This window comes from Mesoplodon densirostris, chromosome 12 (genome assembly GCF_025265405.1).
Source record: "Mesoplodon densirostris isolate mMesDen1 chromosome 12, mMesDen1 primary haplotype, whole genome shotgun sequence".
Lineage (NCBI taxonomy): Eukaryota > Metazoa > Chordata > Mammalia > Artiodactyla > Ziphiidae > Mesoplodon > Mesoplodon densirostris.
The window spans coordinates 21,617,538-21,634,519 of record NC_082672.1 but is presented as its reverse complement, the minus strand read 5'-3'; the positions used below and the strand labels follow the sequence as shown (position 1 = coordinate 21,634,519).

At 42.5% G+C, this 16,982-nt stretch overlaps 1 protein-coding gene across 1 annotated transcript in view; it reads left to right on the top strand.

Annotated features, from left to right (window-relative positions):
• Positions 1-16,982, top strand: part of PHACTR2 (phosphatase and actin regulator 2) — a 270,335-nt gene that overhangs the window by 212,506 nt on the left and 40,847 nt on the right. Inside the window, exon 3 of the mRNA XM_060115252.1 lies at positions 13,690-13,770. The gene's annotated coding sequence lies outside the window, so the exon portion shown is untranslated. The remainder of the gene's footprint in view (positions 1-13,689; positions 13,771-16,982) is intronic.

Sequence of the window (16,982 nt, the reverse complement as noted above, 5' to 3'; positions counted from 1 at the left end):
TCAGGCAACTAAGATCCCTCAAGCTGCATAGTGCGGCAAAAAAAAAAAAAAAAAAGTTCCCTTTGTATAATTTGCTACATGTGCAGCATATGAAAAACATTTTTTAAACAAAAGTAAGTTAACTTTTATTTCTGTTACTCATTTGAAGTTTCTTTTTGTGATTAAACTTAAAGTAGGAGAAAGATATATAGATATTAATAATAATGATAACTAACTCTTGTTGAGTTTTTACTGTGCCAGATGCTGTATTAAATGTTTGAAGTCCTCCCAGTTACTCTATGGGTAGGTTGCTATTATAATCCCCATTTCACTAATGGATAAACTAAGGCACAGAAAAGTTAAAAAAAACTTGCCCTAGGCTCCAGGGCTTGTGAGTAGCATAGCCTGTATTTGAACCTCAGAAGACTGGCTTGAGTCTTCATTCTTAACCCCTGTACTGTGCTGCCTTCTAGATCAATAAGCATATCAGGTAAAAATATCAGTAGAATATTGTCAAAGGGATATAGATATGTATAAGGAGAAATGGAAAGTAGGGGAGAAAAATACCTAACATTGATGGGGTGCCTACTTTGTGTCAAACACTTTACAAGATGTTTTAAATCGTTCTAATGTCCACCCAGGTCATGTTTTACTACCTCTGTTTTCATATGCAGAAACTAAGGCATGAAGTCGAGGAGCTTGCCTGTGATCACCTGCAAGTTGCAAGCTCTGGATTTGAACCCAAGATGTATTTTTTAAAGGGCTAGAATATATACTTCTATTTTCTAGCTTTTTCCATCTTTAAGAATTGAAATCACCTGATATCACCTTCATAATCAGAAATTTAGAAACAGAATGGAAAGGGAAAGTACTGAAAGGGAGCATTATATCAAAGTGTAAAGTTAGCACTGCTATCAAACTTTGAACATTATAGTTCCAGTTACAATGAAAAGGAATCTCCCCAAACACCAAACATGTTTTGGTATTTTGCCTTGGAAAATAAAAGTTTTAGTGAAGTTACTCTTGGTTCTCTCACTGCAGGGTCAGGCAGGAAGCTAGGTTTAGTCTAGGCATGGACAAGGCATGGACAAGTGTTGCCGGAGAAATAATGTTCTTTACTGTACGTTCTGTACTTTACTGTACGTTCTGTTGTGTAGGCAAGATGCTAGGTAGAAGAGGGGAACGTTTAAAATGCTCAAGAGCACAAACTATTTAATCATCTGAAGAAACCTGGTCTGATTAGATATGTATGTGAAAGTAGTGAACATGGACTTGGGGGGATGCCTACTGGATCTTCTTACTTAGACTGGTGACTCACACCTATCTGTTTGAGTTGGTAATTTTTTTTTTTTTTTTTTTTGCGGTGCGCGGGCCTCTCACTGCTGTGGCCTCTCCTGTTGCAGAGCACAGGCTCCGGACGCACAGAATCAGCGGCCATGGCTCACGGGCCCAGCCGCTCCGCGGCATGTGGGATCCTCCCAGACAGGGGCACGAACCCGTGTCCCTGGCATCAGCAGGCAGACTCTCAACCACTGCACCACCAGGGAAGCCCTGAGTTGGTGATATTTTAATACGTATTGTTCATAGGCTAACTAAATAAAATAGGTGCTAAACACCTGAAATTAATATGATGTACATCAATTACACTTTGATTTAAAAAGAAAGCAGGCTGTTAAAGATTATAGTAACCCCCTTAAAAAAATTGACCTAAATTTCAGATACCTTTAATCCTGGACAATAGAATTTAATATTTAAATGAAGGGGAATATCTTAATTTCAGATAGTATTACTATCAGTATTACTGATAGTATTCAGTATTACTAAGTTCTCTTTCATATCCACTCTTGGCTTGTCACTTGGCTGCCTGATGAGCGTTAAAACGAGTTATTATCCCATTTCAGTCAACATTGTTGAGTCCCTGAAATGGATGAGCTTGTCCTAGAGTAGATGGGGAAGGGTATCAGAGTTAGAAGTTCAGGCTCTCTAGAAGCCTCTTCTCTAATGGGTATTGTTTACGATCTTCTAGCTTAAAAAAAAACCTCTTTATAATTCAGAGCTGAGATTCACTTCTCTTGCCTACCAGTGGGAAGTTAGAAGCTAATTTCTCGAAGGATGATTATCATTGTCTTTATTTCAAACATCTGTGCCTTTTGTGGTCTCACCCTGTTTTGGGTTTACTGTCTTTGACTGTGAAGAGACAAGCAATGGAAACACACAGACTTTCCATCAAACAGGATGAACCCCCAGGGCACCTGTCTAGTGCCTTTGTGCCTCTCATGAGTTTACGAGAGTCAGCCTGGAAGGAGGAAGGACAAGCGGTGTTTCATGTAGCTCACAATTCCTGTCCTCTAATTACTCTCCTGAGATCACTTGTACTTCCTGGCCCATCTGGGATCGGGGACTTCATTGTTCTAATCCTGAACCTTTATCCCTTGGCAATAAAACCCATGAGTCCCTTTGGATGGATTTACCATGGCTGTTCCCAGCTTGCCCTCTCTGGAAACAGAATTGACTTCAGCTGCTGCTGCTGTTTGCACAAGGCAAAGGCGATCACCTCTTCTCTCCTCCCATCTCAACTTTTTCTGTCACCTCTGTCACCTGAAATTTTTTTTTTTTTTTTTTTGGATGTATTGGGTCTTCATTGCGGTGCACGGGCTTCTCATTGCGGTGGCTTCTCCCACTGCGGAGCACGGGCTCTAGGCACGTGGGCCTCAGCAGTTGTGGCGCACGGGCCCAGCCGCTCCACGGCATGTGGGATCCCCCCGGCCCAGGGCTCGAACCTGTGTCCCCTGCATTGGCAGGCAGACTCTCAACCACTGCGCCACCAGGGAAGCCCCCACCTGAAATTTTAGAAGTATTACATACACTGTTCAATGAAAAAGTATGATGCTGAACAGATTTTTTAATCGATTTCTTTTTGTTTTTAATAAATTTATTTATTTTAGGCTGCATTGGGTCTTCGTTGCTGCGCACGGGTTTCTCTATTTGCGAGGAGCCGGGGCTGCTCTTAGTCGCAGTGCGCCGGCTTCTCATTGTTGTGGCTTCTCTTGTTGTGGAGCACGGGCTCTAGGCACGCGGGCTTCAGTAGTTGTGGCACAGGCTCAGTAGTTTGCGGGCTCTGGAGCGCAGGCTCAGTAGTTGTGGCGCATGGGCTTAGTTGCTCCGTGGCGTGTGGGATCTTCCCAGACCAGGGCTCGAACCCGTGTCCCCTGAAGTGGCAGGTGGATTCTTAACCGCTGTGCCACCAGGGAAGCCCCTGAACAGCTTTAAAACATCCTGCTTTTTATGTAAAAAAGGGAAAAATTAAAATGAGCATTTGAATATGCCTAAGGAAGTCTGGGAGGATACACAAGATACTAATAAAAATGGTTATTTGCTTGTGGAGTAAGGGTTAGTTTCAATTTGAATAGGTGGGGTACAGGGTAAGAGCCAGTGCGGGACACAGAGAAAGTGAGATTTTCTACTGTATTCTTTTATAATTTGAACTATGAGAATGTACTACCATCTAAAAATTGCCCAACAAAAATTAACGTTAAAAAGCTTTCCTTCTGAGACAAATAATCTCTGTTATCATTTATATGCAGAATCTAAAAAAATAAACCAAATGAATGTATATTAAAAAAACAAACAAACTTACAGATATAGAGAACAAACTAGTGGTTACCGGTGGGGAGGGTGAAGAGGGAGTGGCAAATAGGGTTTTGGGATTAAAAGGCACAAGCTACTATGTATAAAATAAATAAGCAACAAGGATATATTGTACAGCACAGGGAAATATAGCCTCTTTTTTTTTTTTTTTTTTTTTTTTTTTTTTTGCGGTACGCGGGCCTCTCACTGTTGTGGCCTCTCCCGTTGCGGAGCACAGGCTCCGGACGCGCAGGCTCAGCGGCCATGGCTCACGGGCCCAGCCGCTCTGCGGCATGTGGGATCTTCCCGGACCGGGGCACGAACCCGTGTCCCCTGCATCGGCAGGCGGACTCTCAACCACTGCGCCACCAGGGAAGCCCTAGCCATTATTTTTAATAACTTTAATGGAGTATAATCTATAAAAATATTGGATATCTGTGTTGCACACTTGAAACTAATATAGTATTGTAAATTAACCGTACTTCAACTTTTAAAAATAGTATATTTATATATGTTTGTGTTTGCATAAACAGTGAAAGAATACACAAATGACCAGTAAGAGCAAGACTTCCAAATGTATATTATATTTTTAAATTTCTGAATATGAATATATTACCTGTACAAAATATTAAATTAATATTTTAAGAAAATTTAATGCCATGAATGAAGAGCAATAACAAAGCTATGATAAGCAACTGTTTATTTGTCCAAAAAAAAAGAGAAAGAAACAGAGGTTTCCTTCTGTCTCATGTCTTGAAGGAAAATTGGAAAGCACTGTAGCTGTCTTGGGAAAGTTGAAATCTTTGTAATTATCAACTCAGATTGGAGAATGCCAGTGGTAGGCTTTTGCTTAGACACATTTGGTTTCAACCAGATTCTACGTTTGTGACTAGAAAACATGATTGGCCTCTTTAAGTCTCAGTATCCTTATCTATTTGATATAAAAATAATTGATTAGCCTGTCTATCAGGAATACTGGGAGGATTGATGAGAAAATAAATACAAAAATGCTATCTAAGCACCAGATAAACAGATGATTACTGTCAGGTTTTTGGAGGAAGTTGTGTCACTGATTTCCCAAGAGGAGGAAGGGATTGTAGACATCTTCCTCTTTTTTTAAGGCCATGAGTGGTAAAAAGAGGGTCTGTGTAGTTCCTTCATATTTCTGCCTTGAAAACCTAGAGACTCTTTGGGCTCTGCTGGAAGAAAATTTAGTGTTAAAAAGCATCTACGGGCTTCCCTGGTGGCACAGTGGTTGAGAGTCCGCCTGTCAATGCAGGGGACGCGGGTTCATGCCCCAGTCCGGGAGGATCCCACATGCCGTGGAGCAGCTGGGCCCGTGAGCCATGGCTGCTGAACCTGCACATCCAGAGCCTGTGCTCCACAACGGGAGAGGCCACAACAGTGAGAGGCCCGCATACCGCAAAAAAAAAAAAAAAAAAAGCATCTACTTAACACCTTTTTTGATGAGTCAGAGCTTTTCACTGCTGATGAATAGCAACAGGGAATTTATTGGTTCACATAACTGAGAAGCCCAGGGGCACACAACCTTCAGGCATGGTTTGATCCAGGTCCTTAGAAGCTAAGATTAGAAATCTGCCTCCTTTTTGAGTCTGTATTTCTCTGTACTGGCTTTTTTTTTTTTTTTTTTAATTTAGGCTCTCCTTTTATGGAGGCAAAGTGACTGATTACTAGCAGCCCTAGGCTCCTATTCAGCTAGTTTTACAGATCCAGAAGAAAGAAAACGCCTTCTTTTCCTGCTGTTACACCAAAATTCTTGGGCCGGGGTCTCATTGGTACAACTCAGACACAGCCCCTCTCCAAACCAGTCACCAACGCCAGGAAGGTACTGGGCTTTGACTGGATAAGCCTGGGAGCCCTGGAGCCCAGGGTTGGGGTTAGCCTCACACAGGTAACATGGACTCAAAGAGGTGGAAGGTGGTTCCTCAAAGGCTAAATATCATGAGGGCTGTTTCTAAGATAAATAGAAAAGGTAGAAAAGGGCACTAGACATGCCTCCCCTACCTCCCTGCAAAAACGAAACAAAACTGAAGTGCACAGTATCTACTCTTCAATGTATCATTTCTAGCATCATGGAGATGAAATGATACACAAGACATACCTCATAGAGCTTAGACTAGAGTCATGTGAATGTGCAACTATGTACACATGTAGCAATAAAAAAATAGTAAGTGCTATAACAGCAATAATAGTAATAGCTAACATTTATTCAGTGCTTTCTAGATTCTAGGCTAGTCTAACATTTATTTGTTTTAACTCATTTAATCTCCAGAAGAACCAGAAAGTAGCAGCTTTTATTTCATTTTGTAAATGAGAAAGCAGAGGCACAGAGAGGTTATTTAAAAGTGCTCCAGGGACTTCCCTGGTGGCGCAGTGGTTAGGAATGTGCCTGCCAATGCAGGGGACACAGGTTCAAGCCCTGGTCTAGGAAGATCCCACATGGCATGGAGCAACTAAGCCCGTGAGCCACAACTGCTGAGCCTGCGTGCCACAACTACTGAAGCCCATGCACCTAGAGCCCATGCTTTGCAACAAGAGAAGCCACCACAATGAGAAGCCTGTGCACCGCAACAAAGAGTAGCCCCTGCTCGCCTCAACCAAAGAAAGCACGCGCACAGCAGTGAAAACCTAATGCAGCCAAAAATAAATAAATAAATATTTTTCAAAAAAGTGCTCTAGGCACTTCCCTGGTGGTCCAGTGGCTAAGACTCCATGCTCCCAATGCAGGGGGCCCAGGTTCGATCCCTGGTCAGGGAGCTAGATCCCACATGCCGCAACTAAGAGTTCACATGCCGCAACTGAAAGATCCCACATGCTGCAACTAAAGATCCCACACGCTACAAGGAAGATCCTGTGTGCCACAACAAACATCCAGCGCAGCCACATAAACAAACAAATAAATAAATAAAATTTAAAAATAAAAGTGCTCTAGTTAGAAAATAAACATGGTTACCAAAGGGGAAGCGGGGGGACAAATTCGGGTATTAACAGATGTACACTACTATATATAAAATAGATAAACAACAAGGACTTACTGTATAGCACAGGGAACAGTATTCAATATTTTGTAATAACCTAGAATGGAAAAGAATCTGGAAAAGAATATATATATCTGAATCACTTTGCTGTATACCCAAAAGTAACACAACATTGTAAATCAACTATACTTCAGTTAAAAAAAGAAAGAAAAAGTGCTTTAGGAGCATAGAGAGTTGTTATGGATTCTACCAGCCGGAATAGTGAGATCGCCGTGCAGGGGGCGCTGTTTGAAGAGGACTTACAATTCTAGCAGGATTTCATTGTGGAGGGAGAGGGAAACAGCCTGATTCTAGCAGCAAGAAACAAAGGAAGGAATGTAGCAGAGGAAGTGCAGGAAGTGCTCAGGAAATGGCAGGAAGTAATGGTTGACTTTAACATCGGGCTTTTGCAAAAGTGAGGTGAAAAAAGAAGTGAGGGGAAGAATGGTTCTTTGGGACCAGTTGTAAAGGTTGGCTGCTGCTCTGAGGAGCTGGACTTGTTCTGAAGTCTGTAGGATTTGTGAGTAGGGGCAGTGGCGTGGATAAACAAGAAAATGGCCAGACCCCGGAGTGTTTTGAGATGGAGATGTTGGCTTTATTTCTCTGCCTTACATTCTTGAGATGTTTTGGAAGGTTTTTGCAAATGTCCTGTTGGGTGGCATTTTGGTGGTTGTAGTTCTTTAAATGATTTAGCTAAGCCCGAGTGAAGGGTCCTTTAAAAAGGAGACCATTTCTTGACCTTCTGTTTTCTGTAATGACTGTTGAGGGAGAGGTAAAGCAAAGCCAGGCTCTCATAGAACACTTTCCACGCAAGACAAGCAGGTCTCTGTTTCTGTCTCTGTTTCACAGTAAGGCCATTCAGGACTCAGAACCCAGAAGATAACATGGTCCGCTTATTTAATGGTCTCCTATTTGCTCTTCTATTTTGTTCCGACATTAAACGGTGTTAGAATTGAGAATCAGGACTCTCTTTCCCTGCCAAAAGAAAACACAAGTGGCTTGTGGACTGCAAGATTTACTCTCACAGATACTTCCAGAGTAATATAAAATCTTGGCCATGCATCCACAGAAAGGAGCTGGCGGCATATGCCCCCGCCTCCTCTCCTGAATGCAGGCTCCATGCCCAGAAGGACATCATAAATCACTTATAATGTATGATGAGCCCAATCGTGTGCTACACCCTGCTAGTTGGCTGGTGTCTGTGCTCTACACACTGTGACCTCCCTTCTTCAGAACATACAGGGACTTTTTCAGATGAGCCATAGGACAGAGAGCTGAGAATTTTCCCTTTGGCTGGTCCAGCCAAGCAGTCAAGGCGGGAGAAGACTGAAGACTTGTTCTTAGAGTTTTGCCACAGGTCTCACTTGCTCTCTCCTACACTGGAGGTGCGGAAGGGGCAGAAAATAAGACCATTGTTAGCCTGTTTTCTTTTGTTTAGCCTATTTCTTTTAATCCATTGTTTTCAACAAATACACTTTTTTTTTTTCCTGAGTGCCAACAACCTGCAAAGAAAGCACCGTTGGGGATACAGCAGTCAGTGAAACAAGAGTTTTGGTTCTCATGGAGACTACACTTACACAAAGTTAGTAGGTCCCATGTCGGAGGTCAGGACACAGTTTGCAGGTTAAGAAGAAGGATAAAGATCGGAAAAGGAGCAAGCTAGTCTCCATCAGGTATACCGGGAAGGGACTTCTAATAAGGTGAACTTTGAGCGAAGACTTGAAGGAAGTGAGGGAATGAGCAGGAAGTGATGGAATGAGCCATGTGGGGGTCTGAAAAATCGCATCCCAGTAAGGCCAGAGGCCACCAGGCAGGAGTTTGCCTCAGGTGAGAAGCAGCAGGGGCTGGAGGGGCTGGAGCAGAGAGAGCCAGGAGGGAGTGGTTAGGAGAGGATCAGGTTGGGGGAGGGCCATCCTGGAGTAGGGGTGGGGCATCTTAGGGACCATGCCAAGGAGTTGAGATATTATTCAATGTGAGATGGACAGCCATTGGAAGTTTTTGGAAGAGTGGTCCTTTTCAAATACTTGAAAAACCAGAGTATAGGTATGAAATCGGGGAAATGGGACCCAGTGCTTCCTTCACTTAGAGAGAACATGAACTGTTGTAATCAGGATTGAACTGTCAGAACTTTAATTCACCCAAAGTGGGGAGTAAACCAGAAATCATGGTTCTGCGCAAAGAAATACTGGCAAGGATGTAGAGAAAAGGGAACCCTCTTCCACTGTTGGTGGGAATGTAAACTGGTGCAGCCGCTGTGAAAAAGAGTAGGGAGATTCCTCAAAAAACTAAAAATAGAACTACCATATAATCAGCAATTCCACTCCTGGGAATATATCCAAAGAAAAGGAAAACACTAATTCAAAAAGATACATGCACCCCAATGTTCATAGTAGCATTACTTACAATAGCTAAGATATGGAAGCAACCTAAGTGTCCATCAGCAGATGAATGGATAAAGAAGATGTGGTGTATATACACAATGGAATATTACTCAGCCATAAAAAGAATGAAATCCTGCCATTTGCAGCAATGTCGATGGACCTAGAGGTTATTATACTTAGTGAAATAAGTCAGACAGAGAAAGACAAATACTGTATGTTATCACTTATATGTGGAATCTAAAAAATAAAACGAATGAATATAACAACACAGAAACAGATCACAGAAATAGAGAACAAACTAGTGGTTACCAGTGTGGAGAGGGAAGGGAGGAGGGGCAAGATAGGAGTAGGGGATTGAAATAGAAGCTACTACATATAAAAGAGATAAGCAGGGCTTCCCTGGTGGCACAGTGGTTGAGTCCGCCTGCCAATGCAGGGGACACAGGTTCTTGCCCCGGTCCGGGAAGATCCCACATGCCGCGGAGCGGCTGGGCCCGTGAGCCATGGCCGCTGAGCCTGCACGTGTGGAGCCTGTGCTCTGCAACGGGAGAGGCCACAACAGTGAGAGACCCGCATACCGCAAAAAAAAAAAAAAAGAAAAAAAAGAAATAATAAGAATATATTGTACAGCATGGGGAAATATAGCCGATTTTGTAATAACTTTAAATGGAGTATAATCCATAAAAATATTGAATCACTGTGTTGTACACCTGAAACTAATACAATAATGTAAATCAACTATATTTAAAAAAAAAGGAAATCATGGTTTTGCTTGGCCTTGCGGTAAAAATCACACATGCTTTTTCAATTAGGATAAAACTGAGTAACCATGAGGCATTTACTCAACTGGCAACAATACTTTTCATGGAGAGGCCCAACTATTACATTTAGTGATCTGTGTCTGCTAAGTCTCTTCCCCAGCAAGATTCTGGGTGTGCTACAGCTGTGAGTGAGGACCCCCGCCCCAGCATTATTGCTGTTGTTGAGCAGATGAGTGTGAGCTTCAGAGTCGAAGAGCAGCTGGTGGATACTTGGTATCAGATTCTAGGAGGCTTCCGTGACCCACTTTGCTCTCAGTGGACCCAGAGTCACTCCTGCTGTTTTCCACTCGCAGATGACTTGCTCAGGTCTAGAGCTGTGGCGAGCGTGGGCTTGACTAATGGGCCGAAGTTACAGGGAGGGAGTGCGATTTGGGCTCCTGATGAGGTGTACCTTCCTAAAAGTGAGGGCAATGGAGAACTGGAGGGGGCTCTGCCACACAGGGACCCTCCTGCCTCGGAATGTCTGCAGGCAGGTGAGCACATCTTAGGAATGTTCCTGAAAGGGCTCCTGCTTTGTGTGGCATGTTGGACTAGAATGACCTCGCAGATTCATTCCAATGCAAAACACTTCTGAGCCCATGAAAAAGTGTCCAGTGAATGTGTTCTGCAAACACACAGACAGTCTGTAAACATGAGGCACATATTTTAAAAGATGAAGAGTGAGATACTTGTTCTGGGAGTACCGTGGTTGGAACTTGGTGCCTTGACAGCATACCTTCCATGCTTAGTTGCCTGCAGTTTGTGCTCCTTGGCCCAGGACACAGTTATCTGCATTATGTGTTAAAAATGCCCTCAGCCAAAGACCAAACAAATAGCCAAAGGCATTTTCCTATCAGGGCCCCCTTTTTTTTATATAGAGGTACAGCAAAAGAACAAAGCAGTTGAGTTTGATTCTTGGCAGGAAGCCAAGCTGCCGAGGTCTAGCTCCAGTATTTACATGGAAGAAAGAGGAGGGATTTTTAGCTGAGATTAAGTTAGAACTAAAGCAACAGAAAACTTAACACTAAACTAAAGCATCCTCTGGGATCCATAATGGAAAGGTGGAAACAAGGGGATATTTTCGGGCTCTCTGATGATTTTTTTTTAAGTTCAACTATGAAAGCTTTTAAAAGGTGCCCAAAGCAGAGATTACAGAATGGCCTTGGTTAGTGATCCAGGATCACCCACTATTTGAGCTGGACCACCTGTCCTTTAGTGGCCATTGAATCTCATCCCTCGATGTACAGATAATGGGTCAGGGGCCTTGGAACTTGAAGAGTTGCCGACATCACACAACTGGCCGTGGAAGTTCTGGAGCTAGCACCCGAGCCTTCTGACAGCTATTTTGTGTTTTAGGCCACTTTACTGGAGGAGCAAACAATTAGAAGCTCTTTCCTAGCAGCCAGGGGCAGACAGCCACAATGACTGTGTTCTCAATAGGCAGTGCCTTCAGTTTCCCAGGGTGTGGGCTCATCCCGTGCCCAGTGGTGCTTGCACCTCAAGCTTAGTGCAGCACAGCTGGGGGTCTCTGGGCCCACCCCCAGGAGTAGGGGCTGAGATCCCGCTGTGAGAGGTCCCAGAGGCCTGCTCCCCCTGGAGACCCAGTCAGGCGTGAATGGGTCCTACAGTCTCGTGAGACTGCAGTGGTCAGGGTCCTACTGAACCCCTCACACAATCTCCGCAGTGCCCCAGTGTCATTGTGGGTGCTGTTGTTTGGCTTCCTGTGCTGACCGGGGTTCTCTCCTCTTTGACAAAACCTGAACACGTTGGAGCTGCCTTTAAGCAACAGTACTCTTTTTACGTAAAAGAGCTCCCATGAAAGAACAGCTCCTGCGGGGCCCCCCGTACCCAGGTAACTTTGTCTGTTGAAATCGCCAACATTTCAGTGAGTTGCTGTCACTTGCTTCTGCAAGGGGTGGTGGAGAGTGGGGCTGGGTGAGTGACCTAAAGGGGCGTGGGGTTTCTGTGTGTGGCTCCAAGTGAACCAATGAGATGTTCAGTATCATTCTTTTGGCCTTCCATTCATTTACTCACTCATTCATTCATTTTCTTGTTTGTTTACGTTCTGAGTCTAACCAAAATAAAAAGTTGGACGGAACTTAGAACAAAGAGTACACATATGCTATACATAAAATATAACTGAAGTCAGCTCACTTGCTAAGAAGGAGGAAACAGATTTCATCCATGAATTGTATGAAATCTATGGTAAATATCAAGCTTTTCTCTGACTTTTCTGGCAACCAAGGTACATAATTCCTAGTTATCAGAAAGGGGGAATAGATCCAGTTTCTTTAAGAGACTAAGTGTTGCTATTCTGGGGCTCATGTCATCGCTTAATACAAAGCTGCTGGTCCAAGGCACGTCCCTCCCTCCCCCACCCAGTGTCCTAGCATCAGGCCACCTGGAGCACCCCCCAAAAACCACGTTCTCAGTATGTGTGAGGGTGTGGCTTGGGGCAATGGGGTTTCATGTAGGTCTTGAAATTATGTTGTCCAGGGTGACTTTAGGATTTGCAAATTATGAAGCCAGGGGTAGGAATTTTAGCGGGGGTCAGAATCTAGTCCCACTGTGCATACCCACTCTCCACCAATGTACCTTTCCTTTTCCCCAAAGAGCCCTAGGTAGATCCCTTCTCTGGCCCTGTTTTAGGTGTCAGGGTGCTTTCTTTTTTAAAAAAAAAAATATATTTATTTATTTATGGCTGTGTTGGGTCTTCGTTTCTGTGCGAGGGCTTTCTCCAGTTGTGGTAAGTGGGGGCCACTCTTCATCGCGGTGCGCGAGCCTCTCACTATTGCGGCCTCTTGTTGCGGAGCACAGGCTCCAGACGCACAGGCTCAGTAGTTGTAGCTCATGGGCCTAGTTGCTCCGCGGCATGTGGGATCTTCCCAGACCAGGGCTCGAACCCGTGTCCCCTGCATTGGCAGGCAGACTCTCAACCACTGCGCCACCAGGGAAGCCCCAAGGTGCTTCTTGAACAAGACATCCAGAGGGAATAGAGTTTGGCAGAACGCACTTTGAGGAATGTTGGCTCAAAGGATTAGAAGATTGTATGACCCTGTCATACCACCTTCTTGGCCCTTGAAAGTGGGAAATGGAACTAGTGGTCATATAGACATGTAGGGTTTAGGAACTAATATTATAGACATATAAGGTGAATACTACTGAAGTCCTGCCCTGAGCTCCTAAACTCCGTTCTGAAGTGGTACCAGGAATTTAATTTCTTCCAGAAGAAGAAAGAGTCAGTGTTGAGATTCCCATTCCTTTACATACTATGAAAACATGAATTAACTCCATCCTCCCAAGACTTGGGATTTGTCAGGGGATATGCCAGAACACTCTAGAACTTGTGAGTATGGCAGGGAAAAGAATTACAGAAATGCTGGACTTTTGTAATAGATGATGTGAGAAAGAAAACACTAGAAAAGTAGTCCCTTCTGTCTGGGGTTCAGATGAGTTACCTGAGTGTCTACTGGAAGTTTGTTTTCCATGTAAGCGCATTCATACATTGCACATTCATAGAAGCCTGTGTTTTAGAATGCATCATTACTAAAGAAAGGAGTATTTCCAAGTGAGAAGTAGCCTTGGTGCTCCATAGTTGATATGGGATAATGTGTCTGGATTCTTAGCCACATTCCAGTATTTGGAAGACGAGGCACAGTGGCTGAGCTTCAGGTCTTGGGCTAGGGTTATTTGCCCTGTCCTAATTATGTTGATTCCAATCACGTGGTTTGCTAGGCAACCAGAAAAACTGGGGTTTGAGCCCTCAAGTCAACAGAATGAATATGCTCAATTCTACTTGAAATGTTTTTCATAATTATTTTAAGCAATGACTTGATTCTTACTTGTGCTTATTCTTTTTAAAAGTATTAGAAAGGAAGATTTCTACAAGACAAAGTAGAGAGGAGCTGATAAGAAGGGGAGTTCTTAAGGAATTGCCTGATCAAGGTGAGGAAATTAATCATACATTTAACATAATTTGATCCTTCCTTCTTTGGTCTTTCTTTCATTTTCTTTTGAAATTTAAGATGATCACGGTCTTTGGGAAATAGAGTACCACACTCTGAGAATCTTGCTTTAATTCAGAATGCCTTTGTGGGCTGCAGAGAATCTAAGGTTTTCTAGAGAAGAAATTCAATAACCTTTTTGGTGAGTCCTTCACCATATGTCACTCTAAACCTAAAGCTTTACAAAGCTACTCTGTGGCAGGAGATACAGATAAGATACAAATGCTTACATGATTCATTCTCTATTCTTGAGCTTCAATCTGTCTATACAAGTAAACTCAATTGTTTAAGTAAATGCAAAGTTTTAGCTCGGCTCATGCCTTTTGGTTTCTTAAGTCTACCAGTAAAAGAAAAGAGAGAGAAAAGAGATGGTAAACAGACCTCTCGTCCTTTATACTCTGTAATACAATCAAATGTACAGTCAATAAGGATTAATGGGCAAATTAAATTAATCTGCTTTATGTGTTCTCTCAAGTAATTTTCCCAGCATTGTTCTCTTTTCATTTCTTTGAATCTAGCTCTCTCTCACCATATCACTAACAATTATTATTTCCAAGTGTTTTTTTCCCCTACCTCGAATCTTCTTCCCTTTTTTCCTCTATCCTCCCAAGGGGGAATCTTGCTCAAAAAGACAAGGATTAGATAGAAACTGAAATAGACCCTCAAAAGAAATACCAAAATGGTTATTTCTCCACATAAATAATACTGAATGATTTTCATTGCTCCCACTACTGTAAAACTAAAGGAAATTTTTGTTGCAACATTGCTGACTTACCTCATGCCTTTCCTCACCCCACCCCTCCAAACATTTACTGGGGTAAAATATTATTATTGTGCTTTTATAGGCACAAATAAAATGCTGTTGATTTGGAATTGAAATAATAGTTCTTCTCATTTCCTAATATATATTCCTTGCAAAGAGCTTAACCTCTTTGGGCATTCACTATTTGTAAATCCAAATGCCACGCTTTTCCCCAACATCTGAATATTCTAAAAGGAGCTAGGAGATCTTTACTATTTTACTCCTGCAGAGAAAATAGGGACGTCTGGAGTGAATACTGCCATTTTTCTTGAGCCCTCAAAGTTTTAGGTATTTTATTTATTGTACTTTTCTCACTCCATTTTATTTATTTATTTTTTTTGTGGCACGCGGGCCTCTCACTGTTGTGGCCTCTCCCGTTGCGGAGCACAGGCTCCGGACGTGCAGGCTCAGCGGCCATGGCTCACGGGCCCAGCCGCTCCGCGGCATGTAGGATCTTCCCGGACCGGGGCACGAACCCGTGTCCCCTGCATCGGCAGGCGGACTCTCAATCACTGCGCCACGAGGGAAGCCCTTCTCACTCCATTTTATGAATGAACTTAAAGTAGTCCCTAATTTTCTATTACCTTGAAGCTAGTCATTTCCTTCCTGGAACTTTTAGAAATAAAAAATGTACATCCTTAAAAAAAAAAAAAGTACATCCTTAACATTTTTGTACTTGAAGGTGGGCTTGCTACTGGTATCATAAAGTTTGCTTCCTCCCTAATCTCCTTGGAGACGGCAGAGAAATTACATGTCCACTGAAAGCTCAGTGCTGGGCCATCACCTTTATAGCGTGGGCCAATGCACTGTTTCGGTATCCTTTATTTGGAAACCTTTTCAAAGAAAGGAAAAAAGGAAAAATTTCTGATCAAAACTGTTAATGAGTATTAAAGTTAGAGACTAAAGGCCTCTTTTTTTACCCAATTAAAAATTATAGCTAGGAAAAACGTTTACTTTTTCTAAAGACAAGTGGCAGTGATCAGCTGAAAGAAATGCTTAATATTGCTTGGTTTTATTTTGCCTAATCTGTTAAACTATTTGCAAGATGGATTACAATTTCATATACTTACTTTCCAGAAATCTGACTCTGTTGGATCTTTGTATTTAATGTTTGCAGACCGAACGTTAAAAGTTTTAAAACATAAAATAACAAAACAGTCTTTAACCTAAACATAGTGTAGTAGGTTTAATGTTTGGGAAGTCATCAATTACTGAGTCTTACTTTCTACTTTTTGCCTGGTCCCTATATAGAACTACAGAAATGACCCAATACTTAGAAGTTCCCAGTGAGGCTTATTGTAAATAGAGCTCTTCCCCACTTTCAGCCAAGGGCTGGGGAAAATAGTTTTCTGTCATTTTTCCAAAAACAATTATCTTGAGAATTTTGGTCTGTTTTCAGCTCTAGCCAGAGACTGGAAGCTGCTGTGCTTGGTGAAAACCTCCTCTCTTCTGCCAGTGGAGGTTCATTCTTTGCCTTGATGTTCTTGACCTTGTCTTAGCTCTTGACAGTGCTTGTCAATTATGCCCTTTATTCAGTGAGCCAAATAGACTTCTAAAATCCTGCCAGCTACCCTGGATTTGACCTCATCCCATTCCACCCCATACCACCCCATACCTTCACTCCCAGCTACTATTATTCCTTTTAGATGACCTTTTTTATGCCAAGATCTAACTTCAATCTAAAAATTCAGTGATTGGCCTTCTCTCCTGAGAAGTCCATGGTCTGGTCCGAGTTTAGTCATCTTCTGGTTCTTACCTTCCATCTTTTCCCTTAGCTTTAACATGAAGGCATGTAGATGTTTTTGCCTGCATAACAGCCTCCTTTCTTTGTCTCCCATGGTGTCCTCTTTAACCTTCTAATGAGTCACTCAGCTTCTGTTCTTACATGATTTTCTTCTTGTCTCTGTTCCTCTGTTAACTGTATCCCCAATGGACCAGTTTACCAGAAAGAGGTAAATCCCTCAAATACTCTCATGCTTCTTATTTAACCACTTATTTCTGTGTGCTTTATCTCTTGGTTTACTTTAAGCTTATGACTCTGGTCTGAGTTTTCTCCTTCCTTTGCATACAAATGCTCCTGTAGGACTTGGAGTGGGCACATCTTACTGTAACCTGCAGCCTGGCTCAGCATCTTGTCTTGCCTTCCTTTGCTGAGCTTGTATTTTACTCACATACATAAACTATATCAAGGACTTAACTTATTTTAATTCTCTTGATAAAATAATACACAAAACTAGAAAACCTTTTCAATACACACACCAATTAATTAATAATAACTTCAGTTCTCCTCTGTTTTATTCTTGAATTTCATATTTATTACAAACATGACTCCTTTTTCTATTATTTCCTAT